Below are 14,476 nucleotides of genomic sequence, written 5' to 3'. Positions count from 1 at the left end.
TCTCTCTCCCCAGTTTGGAATGAAACTTGACTTTATTTAGGTCTAAAGACGAGCTTGAACTTTGGAGGTTAGAGCTTTACTTGGCCACATGTCTACTCTTGGGGGCCACCCTGTTTGTTTTCTCCTGTGCTCTTCAACCCCATTTATACAAGTAGTTACAGGAAGGGATCTGGATTGTGGGAAGAAAATTGTTACCTGAGAAAGGCCACTTACAATGAGTTCACTTAATGAATCAAAATTTTATGGTGATAGTGGGGGGGGGGGGGTGATAGTGATGTTGAACTGAAACATAACCTTGGAAAAAAAATTAGGAGGAGGATTTGCTTTTATAGTTAACAAACTGTAGACGTTAATGATAACCATATGTTAATGCTTCGAATGAGCAAAGAATTCTGGCCGTATTTTTTCTGCCAGAATTTCAGGGTTGCGTGTTCTTCACCTCGTGTTTGGCTCTCGCGGACCAAGCAGAGTCACTTTCTCATGGACGCCTCAGGGCGTAAGACAGTTTTCTGAAGGGCTTCTCTCATTCTTTGCTGTTCACAGTCCTGGCTTCCAGGCCACGTACCTCCTCATCCTGGTGAGTTTCTCTTCCTCCGTTTCTCCGATTGGCACTTCTCACTGGGCTTCAGGTGGCTTTTGAGTCGTACCCCGGGATCAATTCCATTAACTCCTAGGTTTATGGTCTTCTTCTAGGTTTATGGTTTGCAGTCGGTGGCGTTGTATGTCTGCCCCAATCATCCACAGGAGACAGCTGGCGAGGACTGGTGAAGCCAGGAGGAGGGCTTGGGGAAGGCCGGGGTCTGTGGGCGGTTGCTTTGTTGGCGGAACACCTTCCTAATGCTGACCTCGGCTTCCCCTGGGTCGCCGTGCTCACTGTGGGGAACACGGATGATGGGAGCCCTCTGCAGGATGGGGCAGCTAGAAACATGTCCTCCGTGAGTGCTGTTGTTTTCCATTTCCTATACTGCTCACAAAAATGAGGGGATATTTCAACATGAATATGAAGCGATAAAAAAAAAAAGAAGCATTTGATTTATTTTTTTTATTTACTCTTTTTTTTTTTTTTTTTAGAGAGGAGAGGGAGAGAGAGAGAGAGAGAGAGAGGGAGAGAGAGAGAGGGAGGGAGAGAGAGGAGAGATAGAGAGAGAGAGAAGGGGGGAGGAGCTGGAAGCATCAACTCCCATATGTGCCTTGACCAGGCAAGCTCAGGGTTTTGAACCAGCGACCTCAACATTTCCAGGTCGACACTTTACCCACTACGCCACCACAGGTCAGGCTTGATTTATTTTTTTATTAAACAAGAACATCAGAAAAGCAAACTACACGTCGAAGAAAGTTGTTCGATCATGCAGATGAGATGCAAAACCAACTTCTATTTATATTTCCTCGGCGCAAAGGCACGAGACACAAGGCCGAAAGCACTGGAGCGTCCACACGCCCGGTCCCCTCACTGCTGCGAGCAGTGTGTGTTGATCGCTGGGGGAGCTGCAGAGCGCAGCTGCCGACATGCCCGCTGGAGCGGCCGCGGGAGACTCGGCCTTGCGCTGGCGGAAGGATGTTGTTGAAGACATCGTCCACCGCCTACCCTGTCTCCTGGTGGGAGAGACATATGTTGAGATATCAGCCCCTCCCCCAAGAAACTGCTCACCCTTCCAGTGACTTTTTATTTTAAAATTATTATTTAAAAAATTTTTTAATCTGTTGGGTTTTCTGAATTGCGTAACGGATCACGATTGTTTCCCCTTTTGCTCTGGCTGTTGGGAAGTTGAGAGCCAGACCCGCAGCTGCTCCGAGGGCCTAGGTGGGTCTTTCTGGGCTGACCCCACCCCTCTGAGTTTTACCCACATTTTCCCCAGATCTCATCTTTGATGTCTTGAATTGCACGCTTAAATCCTCTTTGAAATTAGGTAAGAGCTTATTTGTTGAAAAGTTATCTCAAGAGTATCGCCTACCATTCCCGCCTCAAAAGAAGGTGAGTTAATTTGGTAAAGAAAGAGGAATTTGGGGGATCTTATTTCTTGTTCATATGTGATGAGACCTCTCAACACTAATTTAGCTTTTTTCATACGCCCTGGGGTTTTAGAGTCCTCCCTCCCTCCCTTTCTCTCTCCCTCCCTTCTTTTAGGAATCAAAGATTTAAAATGTATCCTGAATTCTTCATTTTAAAATAAAAGTGAAGTCTTATCTCTCTTTCCTGACTTCCTTTCTAGCTCATTTTGGGTTGGCTCCTTGGGTCTCACAGTGAAATTCTCAGCCCTCAGCTTCTAGCATAACTTGAGTGGAAAGGATTTTTTTTTTTTAGATTTAGGAGCTATCCCTGCTGGAAGGGAACTTTGAAAGGTCTCTTGTAAACATGGGGAAGGCAGGGAGGGAAACAATAATCCATCAGCCCTTTTTGAAGGAGAGACCCAGAGAACCTTCTAGAAAAGACGGTGTATTCTTTGAGCTTAAACTTCAGCCCAAGAAAAACACTGAGGTTCCCAAGGGTGGCGCCCCTGAGATTGAACGCTGGAGCATGAGATCAGCAGAACTCCTGTGGCCCTGGGAACGACCCCCCCCACACACACCATACTTTTCTCCGTTCCTCCTGAGACTGAGAACTCACCAGGACCTTTCTCGTGTTCTCTGAGGTGTGACGTGTCTGGGTTTGTGGAGCTCTGTCTGTGCGCATGGTTCTAGCGGAGACCCAGACCCAGACACACGGTGAATGTGAGACTCAAACGAAGCGAGACAGCGTCACGCTCGAGTCTGCTGGTGGTTGAGAGGACAGGAAGGCCCGTGGGCTGGGCGACACCGCCCCTCCCCGGGGGCTGGGCCCGGCTGCCCGGGACGGATTGCGAGAGCAGAAGCTGAGTGGAGGGATGCCGCCTCAGCGGGGAGGTCCCAGCGAGGACCCTGGCCTTGCTCGAATGCAGGATGGCACCGGAGACAGGATCAAGGCCAGGGTGTAGAACTCAGACTCCCCCCCAGGGCAGTGACAACGTCTGCAGCAAGGTGGAGTGACGGGAAAGCCCTGCCTTCCGAAGCCCAGGAGGAGGACCCCAGATCCGGATCAGAGAACGTGCCCACAGCGTGTCGTGTCTGACCGGCACGGTCCACTTCCCTGATGGGCTTTGCTGGTCTCAGGCTCCCCTTCACACGTGGCTGCTGAACGTGGGCCACATGAGGCCTGAAATCAAACAGCTCCAAGCCCTTAGACTCTCAGGCGAGGCAGGGAGCCAGCTAGCCCCTCACCGGGCCTGGTCATTCAGGAAGTGCTCGGCTTTCGGGGGCCTTGGGAGGAACAAATTGCAGGTGGGCAGTGACGGCATCCGAGGCCGGAGCCTGCGTAAAGGTTGGGTCCCAGAGGGAAAGCCCATGTGGTCTCGTCCATCCGTGTCGCGGTCTCTTGGATGCTGGCAAAGGCCTTTGACTTTGAAGCAGCAGGACCCTGCCCAGGTCTGTTTTCCATCTGTATTTACGTCCTTAGCGCTCTCCAGATGGATTTTTCTGTGATCTGACCTACTTTCCTTTGGCGTGTGTGCTTGGACTAATTAGCAGTGCAGGGGTCCACTGGTTGTGTTTGGAGAGCACCGCTGCTATGGCAACCGGAGTCTCCCCGAGGCCCGAGGCAGAGATAGAGCCGCTGAAGTTAGTTTTCCTCCAGGTGTCAGAGGTGCTGCTCTGTACTCGCCCTTCCTGCCTGGGCTCGGTCCCCTTGGACCTGGGTGAGACGTAAGCATCTGTAGCACACAGTTTACCTCCCAGTTCCTGGGACTTGGCAGGTTTGCTGATCTTTCTGGTGCGTATCAGTCAGGAACTTGAGAATAGATTCAGCTCTTTCTGTATTTATAGGCCAGACACATGGTAAGCGCGTTAATACATGTTGACTTGCACGTGGTTTAGATATGATGGGTGCATTCCTGGACACATTCAGGTTTCTCGGGCATCTTGGAAATGTCGGTAGGAGGGTTGGCAGTTGACTCAGCCTACCTTCAGGGTCCTGGGCTATTCGTGCTGTGGTCCAGAGGCCCCAGAGGGGCTGTTTGGATTCGGGATCTCATCAGGGCCATGGTTAGGGGCCTTGGACATCACTGCTTGGTCTAGAAAGGCCATGCTGCTCTGCCTCTGCGCCTCCTGGGACACACAGGGTGGAGTCTGGAGATTGGGCTGGGAGTGAAGAGGCGGTAAGGGAGGGAGGAGCCGCTGGGCCCTGCCAAGGCGAGGCTTCCCGGGAGGGAGATCTCAGCGAGCGAGTGAACGAGGGGAACCCCGGAACCCTCCGTGGTCGCAGCTCCAGTTACTGGGCTGGCCTGAGTGCGAGCTCAGTGCAGGTTTGAACGCAGGAGAGAATGAGTGATTGGAATGCTGACTGCTTGCAGTTTAATACTTTTTTTAAAAAAAGATTTTATTTATTAATTTTCTTTTAGAGAAGGGGGGGAGAGAGAGAAGGGGGAGGGGGGAAAGGGGGGAGGGGGGAGGAGCTGGAAGCATCAACTCCCATATGTGCCTTGACCAGGCAAGCCCGGGGTTTTGAACTGGTGACCTCAGCATTCCAGGTGGATGCTTTATCTACTGCGCCCCCACAGGTCAGGCCAGTTTAATATAAATACTTTTTAATGGGATCTGTGTTTTTATTGTACAGACCCATGATTTAGCCTTTGTGGAATGACTTGGGGTGGGATGGGATGGGGTGGGGTGAGGGAGGGAGGAGGCAGCGGTAGCCAGACCGGCGTGGGGTGCTGGGGGGTGCAGGGGTGGTCTCCGCGTTATGAGCAGTTCTGGTGGATAACCAGGACCCTGGGGAGGCTGTCCTTTTGGGTTTCCTTAGTCAGACTTGCATGGTTTTTCTATCTTTTCCCTTTTGGGCAGTTGTTTTACTTGGTTCTGCCAACATATATCATATTTCCCCATGTATACGACACACCTTTTTCTGAAAATTTGGGGCCTAAAAACTGGGTGTGTCTTATACAATGGTTGTAGATTTTTCTACCTGCATTTCCTGTTTTTTCACACAGATGAGGAGTTGTATGAATTTTATGATGGGTAAAACTTGAGTTCAATAACTTTATGTAATACTTTTTTTTTTTTCAAATTTCGGGCCCCAAAACTAAGATATGTCTTCTATATGGGAGCGTCTTACACACGGGGAAATACGGTACTGTATCTTAAGCCGCCCCGTCTTGGTCAGCTGGGGCTGCTGTGACAAAGATAACCAGACTAGGGGCTTAAGCAGAAGCGGTTGGTTCTCACAGTTCTGGAGTCCGGATGCTCGAGATCAGGGTGCCAGCGTGGTTGGGTGTTTGGTGAGGGCCCTCCTCCTGGTTTGCAGATGGCTGCCTTCTTACTCTGTCCCCACAGGGCGCAGGTGGGGAGGGGTATATTCTGTGTCTCTCTCTTTTTTTATTTTATTTTATTTTATTTTATTTATTTATTTATTTATTTATTTATTTATTTTTTACATTGTCTAAGTCTATATAAAGGTTTGTCTCATGGAGGAGAGAGTACCCGAATAGGTTAGACTTGGTTAGTATAGCAAGCTCAAATTGTGTCAGACAGTTTTGCATCTGCCACAGAGTGTTGCTTGCAAAGTGTGTCTCTCTCTTTTTATGAGGGCATGCATCTCATCATGAGAGGGCCCTCGTGACCTAATCAAATCCTAATTACCTCCCAAAGGCCCCTCCGACAGACACCTCGGGCGTTGGGCATCAGGACTGGACCACAGGAGTCGCAGGGACACTAACCTTCAGCCCTGTTCCTCTCTCCCACTCTCCTTCCCACTTCTTGTGCTTCCTGTTGTACTGAATTACTAGATGACCAGGTTTGTTTTCACGTATGAGTAAAGGAAGCATCAGAAGGTCTGAAATGAGGGTCTGTGGAGTTCTTCCCCCAGGACTTCACACAGACCCACTAACACGTGGGTGCAGGCGCCCAGATTCTGTGTGCTTCTCCCCGGGCGCTCGGTCGTGTGTTTGATATCAGCAGGATGGGGTCGGCCTACAACGTGATGTGTGTCTGTGCCACCTCTTGGAGGTGGTAGGGATTCTAAATAAAAGCATTTCACTTGAATGCCTCCCCATTTCCTTTATGGTATTGTAGTTAGGGGAAACCATTTCTTATAAAGAAGGGAAGAAAATTAGCACTGCTTTCATATATCTGTAGATAGATAGATAAATAGATAGGTTTTTTTGAGAGAGAGACAGGAAGGGGGACAGAGGGTGAGAATCATCATCAGCTGGTAGTTGCTTTCACTTTAGTTGTGCATTGATTGCTTGCAGGGCCAAGCCAGTGTCCCCCTTGTTCAAACCAGCGACCTTGGGCTTTTCATGCTGGTGACCTTTGGGCTCAAGCTGGTGACCTTTTGGTATCATGTGGATGATTCTCCCCTGCTCAAGCCAATGACCCCACGCTGACGAGCCCATGCTCCAAGCCCACGACCCCAGGGCTTCGAACGAGCCACCCCAGTGTTCTGGGTCAACACTTTATCCACTGTGCCACCACTGCTTCTCGGCCTTTTGGCCAAGATCAGTGTAGGATCCACTGTGCCACCACCGGTCAGCCTCAGAGATGTTAATTACCCTTTTTCCACTGACCTGCAAATTAGATGCTTGCTCTCCTTTGCCAGGAAGCAGGGGCTCAGTATGGTTAAGCAGTTGGCTCAAGGCCATGCAGCAAACGAGGGAGAAGTCAGGACTTGAACTCCTATCTCAGTTCAAAGCCCTTGCTCATTGTAGCAAATGCTGACCTTCTCCGGCTCTGCGCTTTTGCATGGAAAAAAAAAAGTGAGCAGATGAGTTCTAGCTGTGGTTCCTCATTCCCCCCCCCCCCCAGGTATTTCTCTAGTGACAAGTCTGGCTGAAGGCTATGTACCCTCAGTGCCCAGGGAAGGAGTCATTTCATCAAAAAACTAAGTCTAAGGTAGTGCTTATGAAATTTGAGACTTTGTGCACTAAGGTTCTTTGGACCCCTAGCTGCGTAGGGGCCCAAGAGTTCATTGTTTTTCTGACAGAGAAACAAACCCTGAGGGTGCTGAGGGTGACAGGGTGAACAAGTGGTAGGATGCTTGCCACCCTGTGGCACCTGGCACTGACGGTGAGTGATGGCTTCCTGGGAGGTGCCTCCCAGAACAAGCCTCATCAGGCTGCCTTCTGACAGTGACCTTCCTGCGGACCCACTCAGCATTAGCCATTTTCATATAAATGCGAAAGTAAACCTCAAGTGCTTCCTGGAGATGTCATGTCGTTGTGTGCCGGGGAAACAATTTGGATTTTCTGGCTTTTTATTGACACTGACCTTAAAGAAGAGCAGAGGAGAGTCAACCCAGCGGGAAGCTCTGTCCCTGTCCCTCAAACATATGGGTCCTAGCACCCTTGGTCACCATTTTAGAAAACACTCAGTGTATGTGGGAGAATTGTAAAATATTTTGAGCATTTTTGTTGACATTTCATTGTCTGTTGGTGACAGCTCAGATATAGTCGGGCTTACTGCATGGTGGGGCAAAGAAACATCAGGGAAGTGGAGGAGTTTTCCACGTTAATGTAGCTGTGGGTCTGGGTTTGGGGGTTGGAGTGGGGTTGCCCTGAGCAGGGGTGCCCACACCTCCTGAACCCCGAAGGGGAGGAAGGCCTTCTCTAGCCTTTGTGAGAAGGCCCAGGAGCCAAAGCCCGTAGGGTTTCTGAGCCAGCATGGAGTCAGGTGTGGGGACCTGGCTAGCTGGGCATGGTGGCCCCAGATGGAGCTTGGGGTGGGTGCTGGGGGCTCTGTGATGGGGTGTCACCCCCATTCCTGCGGGCCCGGCCTGTGTTAAGAATCACAGAGATGGGCCCGCTGATTGCATGTCACGGCAGACTGACTGCCTCTTCCCTGTCGGCCCTCATGGTAGGGATAGGGGCCTGACTTGGGCCTCTCGGCTTGCCTGGACTCCATGTCTGCGGAGAACTCATCTGGTGGCTTAAGATGGGGTTGCAGACCCTGCAGGGGACCCTGTGCCTCTTTCTCCCCAGCTTGCCCCAAACCTCCTCCACCTCCCCAATTGTGTGAAGGTGTCCTTGGAGGCCCCATCTGGCCTCACTGGGAGGGGCAGTGCCACCTTCACATTTCCCTGTTCAGGCCTCAGTGGCTCCAGGGCCTGGCCACCCGCTGGCAGAGGCAGAGGCGGAGGCGGAGGTGGAGGCACCGGAGCCCGCACACATCTTTTTTTCCCAGGGCAGCCTGTTTACCTGCTCCTCCAGCCACGCTCCACGCTGAGGTGGGAGAGTCCATTTCCTTCCTCCGGGAGGGATGAGCCAGCCCGGTGGAGAGTGCCCCGCACCACTCCGTGGTCAGCCTGGCCGGCCACCACGCCCCTCCTGGGGCCCCTGCAGACATTTGCATTTCAAAGCCCCACAATCCTGGCGGCTGGGGACAGCTGGGGGAGGCGCGGTGTAGGTGCAGAGGGAGGGTCTTCGCCTTCCCTCCCCCCGGCCCCTTTCCGGAGGAGTCAGCGATGGAGCTTTGTGAAGATGCTGGTGTCGGGGCTGCTCGGGGTTGATGACATCACCGTGTCATACCCAGAAGCCCGGCTGCTGGGGGGTTTAAGGGCAGATCCTTTTGGACCACACCGGCATTCACGCTCAGACTCGCGCGCCCCAGGCAGAGCCGCGCGCGCCGGCCACCCTCGCGCACACACTTAGGCGCGCGCCGGCCACCCTAGCGCGCGCACTTTCGTGGCGGTCGCTCCCCGGGCTCCGGATCGGCCCGAGCTGCAACTCCCTGCCGCTGCTGCCGCCGTTCCGGATGCCAGCAGCTGCTCCCCTCTGCAGTGCAGCAACCCCGGCCGCCACCGGCCGGCCCGCCCTGGGCTCCCGGCTGGAGGAAGCGCGCCAGGACGCTGGCCCTGCTCGCGGCTAGCCTGCTCGCCAGCGCGCAGTGAGGATGGGAGGGTCGCAGTCTCTGCAGCCAGTCCCAACCTGCGACCTGAACCCGGAGGCTTCCGAGGCCATGTAAGTGCTCCCCCAGCCGCCTGGAGCCCCCTCCTTCCCAGGATAGGCTGCCTGGGCTTTGTTAGTGTCACCTCTCCTCATGCCCGGCAGCCTAGAGCTGGGGCTGGCCCTGGCTTCACGGCAGCCCTTCGTGGCTTTACCTGGTGGCTGCTCCTGGCATTTTGGTACCTGCTCTGCAATGAGCACCTTGTCAGCTCCAGGACACTGCCTCCGGGGCAGAAATGACCCTCCTGGAATTCCATTTTTGTTATTCAGCCGCCCAGTGCATGGTGGTGGGGGCTTCTACTGCCATCAACATCTCAACTCTGCACTCCTGCACGGTGGTATTTCCTGCAAGGGGACAGGGGCCTCTCGGGAAGAACCTTTGAGTGTGGCAGTTTCGTGCCCATGAGACAGACCAGTTTAGGGGCATTCACTCGCATGGCCAGGCAGATGGCATGGAGCATCCCTGGTGCATATGCTGTCGGCTTAGCCAAAGCAGCCACATACTCTCTGGTGAACACTGTCGAGGACAAGGCCGCTTGCTATTCTTAGGAAAGGCAGCCAAACAGTCTTGTCATTGGTCCATTGGACGAGGCAGGATTTGACTGTGCATCGATCCAGGAATCTGATCTTTCCTCTAAACCACAGAGCTAATGTGCTGTGTAGTGGCCTTGATGCTGGATGGGTGTTTACGAGAATTGCCGTTTCTGTGTGGTCGTCTCCATTCCCTCCCCAGGCATATGTGGAGGATGGGGCTTATTGAATCGATGATCTGGTGGCCGATCTGGCCTGCCAGGCCAGGCCGTATTTCAGCAGGCCAGCCTTGTATACAAAGTAAACCTCCACATTGCAGCCTTGCCTACTCTCTTCCCCCCCACCCCCTGTAGGGAAGAGTGTTTTCTGAGAAGAGCATTTTCTGGGGACGTGGGGGAAGGCGCGGTGAAGTGGTTGTTTCACGGGAGCCCTCGTGTAGATGAGGAGATGGCTGGGGTTGGGCTGCGTGTGTTGTAGTAGGGGACGGACTGCCATGTGGGGCTTCCTCACTCATCCCCACGCTCCGGCTTCAATGAGGAGCTGGCTCAGCGTGGTGATGTAATGCTAGGCTGAGCCTCCTGGGTTTCCAGCGAACCTCACTTAGGAGCAGGTGTGCGCCGATCATTTGTCTTCATCCCTGTAGCTCGAGAGAGCATCAGCTTACAATGGAGGCAGATCAGGTTGGAGGCTTTTTGTTGGCCTTTTTTTTTTTTTTTTTTTAAGTGCTCTGAGCCTATGCTTACCCTGCTGTCTGCCCTGGTTTTTGTCCACGTGCATGCAGCATTGTTAGGTGCATGGGAATACGGACTACCATGGAGGATTCGAGCTTCAGCAGAAAAGGACAATTTCAACATTATTATTATTATTATTATTATTACTATTACTATTTTTGTTAAAGTCTCTAAACTGGAACTCAGTTGACCAGGCACTCACTAGCTGTCTGGGCTTAGACCTGCCAGAGAGCTTGAGAGATCTGGAAAACATACTGGGATGACAGGTTTGAGAAAATAGGCTTCTTTGAGCCAGTGGAAATCCAGCTTCCCAGTCGCCAGCCTCCCTGCCCTCTCTCCCAGTGGAGTTAATAAATGACCCGCAGTCTGTTGGGTGAGGTCTGAGTTTGGAGAGATGCTGTTAGAGACCCTGCCTTTTTGGATCAAGTAAGTCCCCTAAGGTTCTGCCCCGTGGGGACAGTGGTGTTTAAATGATACCCCTGGTTGATTTACCACATGGCGATGGGAGCCCCTTATGGAATGTTGCAAAGTTGACTTGGTCCTGATATCCGGCCCTGTGGCTTTTTTCCTGGGGCGGCTACTTTGTATGTAAATACAGCTCTCTACCATAGGATACTTACTCATTCACAAAACCCCACCTTCTCTCCCCTCACGTTTTTGGTTTTTGTTTTTTGTTTTTTAAGTGGGGAGAGAGAAGTGTTTGGGGCTGGTGCCCTTCCTAGCAACCACTCTTCTCTAAAATTCCATCCCTGCTCTCTGAATAACCTGGGCTGCTTTTTCTACTACCGATTTGCTCATTTCCATTCTAGAAGTTTAAAATAATGTATTGTGGGAGAACACCCATTTTCTGCACAGGCTCAAGCCTTCCACTCTGGTATGTGTTCCCATGCATCTGAAAATACGTGCTCGTGGAACACACCAGGCAGCGTGGTGTGCGCTCTGTGGCCGGGAAGACACTTCCTCTGTAAGACGGTGCTGTCAGGGCGGCAGGGACGGCGATAACTCAGGGTGCACACCTGCTGTAAGGCACCATCTGTGACATCTGGGGTCTGGAGTGTTTTCTCTTTTTCTCCCGTGGTTCCCTGCAAATGACCGGCTGAAGGAGGGCCCAGGCCCGAGAGAGAAACCAAAGGACAGAGGAAGGTGGAGACGATGTGGCAGGGCCCCCAGGATTTTTTAGTTGTTGTTCTAGGTTAGTTGTTGGGGGTACCCATGGGGCCGATTTGGTAGCTGCAGCTGATAGCTCCATTCTGTCCAGGCTACATACGGTAGGATAAGGAGGGAGGGAGATTGGGAGTCCGGTGCCTCTGTTTTGGGGAGGAGCAGCAGGGAGGCTGTGGGATTGGGAGTTGGGGCAGGGTCATGGGGGTTCAAGCATTCATCACCCTTTCGACTCCCAGGGTGGTCCACAGCCCCCTCTGGTGGCTGGTGAGAAATGCAGAATCGCAGCCCAGCTGATTTGTACAGATGCCCGTGTGACTTATAGGCAGGAAAGTTTGAGAAGCCCTGAGCTAGTTAAGTCCACCTGGTCTACAAGAAACCTCTGGTCACTTCTCTCGCTGCTTCTTTACTGCCTGGTCGCCAGCAGTCTCCGTTATTTCCAAGTGGAAGAAGGGCAGCGGGGGAGGAGAATCCGCTGCAGAAACACTCCCCTCTCGGCGTGACGGGCGGGAGTGCACAGGAAAGGGGCAGGAAGCACTCCAGGCAATGGGTCTGCAGCCACCGACTCAACCCTGTCTACCTTCCTCAGCCGCCCCTGTGGCTCGGCTTCCGCTAACCACAGCGGTGCTGGGTCCTTTGTCCTTTGTGTAGTTAAAGACCCTTGTTCCAGGGGCTCCCTCAGCTTCCTGCAAATTCTCACACCCTAGCCACCAAGAGGCAGCAGCCAGGGTTCGTTGTCCCTGAGAGAGCCAGGGGCTGTTCTGATGACAAGTTCAGCCTGCTTCGATGGTCACACCACTCATGTCCCGGGCTCTGCAAAACCAGTCACAGCTAGGGCCATCCATGCCCCGTAGGCGGTTCATGCCTAGTAGACCCGTAAGGATCAAGACCGAAGGGCCAGGATGGAGGGAGGGGCGTGAGGACGGATGAGGCGACAGGCCCTGGTGATCGGCGAGACGGGAGCGGGAGGTTAAAGACAGTGGTTTTATGCTCGGATGACTAAGACAAGGATGTGGCATTTGCTGAGTCGAGAGCACTGGACTGACAGCACGTCCGGGGGAAGGTTGATGAGTTTGGGCTGGGATCTGAGAAGCAGGTGGGGTCAGGTTGTCGCTCAGAGAGTGTCCAGGACCAGGAGCGATCCTGGGCAAACACCTCACTGGGCTGAGTGGGTCCAGTAGGGGGATTGGAGCTCCGCCATCTTTGCTCACAGACGAGAAAGTAGAGACTTGGTCCCTTTCATCCTCGTGTGGCTCCTGACCTCTGTTTCCATCTCCGGTGGCTGGTTATGTTCCGCTGCCCCTAGGGCTTCTCAGAGGTGAGGCGCCACGTCTGCGGAGACTGGAAAGGCGAAGGAAAGCGGGGACTCCGCCTGAGAATTTGCCAGCATTGAAGTCACTCAGAGGCCGGAAGGGGCCGCCCGGGCTCCTGGCAGGAATCTTTCTTTCGGCCTCATTGGCTCTCTTCCAAAGCCTTCTTTCTGGAGGCGACCCTCGGCTAAGTCATTCAGCTTAAATGACAGCGTTCCTGCTGCGGGCTGTGGGCAGCAGTTTCTGAGTTCCTGGAAGCCGATTTTACTTTGGATCTTCTTGTTGGACAAGATTAGTCAAGTTTCACCCCCCCGCCCCCCAAAGTGAACAAGCTGCAATGTTATCTGGAGAATGGGAGTTGCCTGGATTCCAAAGGCACCTCCTGGGAGCTGTCTTAGTTCAGGTTGCTATAACAAAACCACCATCGCTTTAATGTGGCTTAAACAGCAGACATTTATTTCTCGGAGCCCATAACAGGGGCAGTTCTGGTTTCTGGTTTACAGATTGCCATCTTCTTATGTCCTTACCCGTCAGAGAAGGGGAGGAGGCAAGAAAAGTAAGCTCTCCATGTCTCTTCTCAAAAGGGCACTAATCCCCTTATGAGGGCTCCACCCTCATGATAGAATTACAGCCGTCCCTCGCCCTAGCGCGGTTCACTTTTCGCAGTCTCTCTGTATTGCAGATTTTTAAATTGTTTATATCTAATTTTGTATCACGGGTATTTCGCTGTATCGCGGGATTTTTCAGTATATAGGTATTTTTATAAATTTATTATATTAATTATTTAGAAAGTGCATAAGCATAGGAAGTATTTATAAAAGTGTGGGAAAGGTTAATAACAGTGTGGCAAAGGTATATAAGAGTGTGGGGACGGTTTATATAGCCTTAAAGTATATATATATATATATATAATAGAATCAATATAAGGTCACTAACTTCGCCGATTTTCACCTATCGCGGGGAGAGGGGAGTTCCTGGAACCTAACCTCCGTGATAGATGAAGGATCACTGTACATTAGGGATTAGAGCAGGGGTACCCAAACTTTATACACAGGGGGCCAGTTCACTGTCCCTCAGACCGTTGGAGGGCCGGACTATAAAAAAAACTATGAGCAAATCCCTATGCACACTGCACATATCTTAGTTTAAAGTAAAAAAAGAAAACAGGAACAAATACAATATTTAAAATAAAGAACAAGTAAATTTAAATCAACAAACTGACCAATATTTCAATGGGAACTATGCTCCTCTCACTGACCACCAATGAAAGAGGTGCCCCTTCTGGAAGTGCCGCGGGGGCCGGATAAATGGACTCAGGGGGCTGCATGCGGCCCGCAGGCTGTAGTTTGGGGACCCCTGGATTAGAGTTTCAACATACAGATTTTGGGAGCACCACAAGCATTGAGTTCATGGCAGGTACTTTTTCCTTGGATATTATTCCTAGATATGTCCAGCAGTCTTCTTTAAGGTGGTCTGATGGCAAAAACATTCCGAGGTCCTCCTGGTAGCTATCCGTTATCCCAGGGGTCATGCCATCCTTTTTCACTGGGGCACTGAGATGGGGAACCCGCTGATGGGGGGGCAGGCAGTTAGAACCGGGGTGCTGATTGAATGACTGTGGACAAGTGTTACAGCCAGGTCATGAGATTCTGGGCCAGTCTCTTTCCATGGACCCGTCTGGCCCCATCCCCATGTTTCTTTCTACTGTTTAGGGCCTCTTTCTGTGGCTATAGTTTTGGTTGCCTAGAAACCCCTTTAACCTGAAATATGATTGGCTGTTCTTGACAGATGGATTGCC

The 14,476-nt window shown here is 52.0% G+C and overlaps 1 protein-coding gene and 1 non-coding gene across 20 annotated transcripts in view; one reads left to right on the top strand and one right to left on the bottom strand.

Moving 5' to 3' along the window:
- TACC2 (transforming acidic coiled-coil containing protein 2) overlaps positions 1-14,476 on the top strand; it is a 203,112-nt gene that overhangs the window by 118,909 nt on the left and 69,727 nt on the right. The gene's annotated exons all lie outside the window — the stretch shown is intronic.
- LOC136385172 (small nucleolar RNA SNORA28) lies at positions 5,442-5,565 on the bottom strand. The gene has a single exon (XR_010747774.1). It is a non-coding gene; the product is annotated as a small nucleolar RNA SNORA28 (small nucleolar RNA).

The sequence above is a fragment of the Saccopteryx leptura genome, chromosome 13, assembly GCF_036850995.1.
Source record: "Saccopteryx leptura isolate mSacLep1 chromosome 13, mSacLep1_pri_phased_curated, whole genome shotgun sequence".
NCBI lineage: Eukaryota > Metazoa > Chordata > Mammalia > Chiroptera > Emballonuridae > Saccopteryx > Saccopteryx leptura.
The sequence above is the reverse complement of the archived record's forward strand: the minus strand, read 5'-3'. Positions and strand labels throughout refer to the sequence as shown.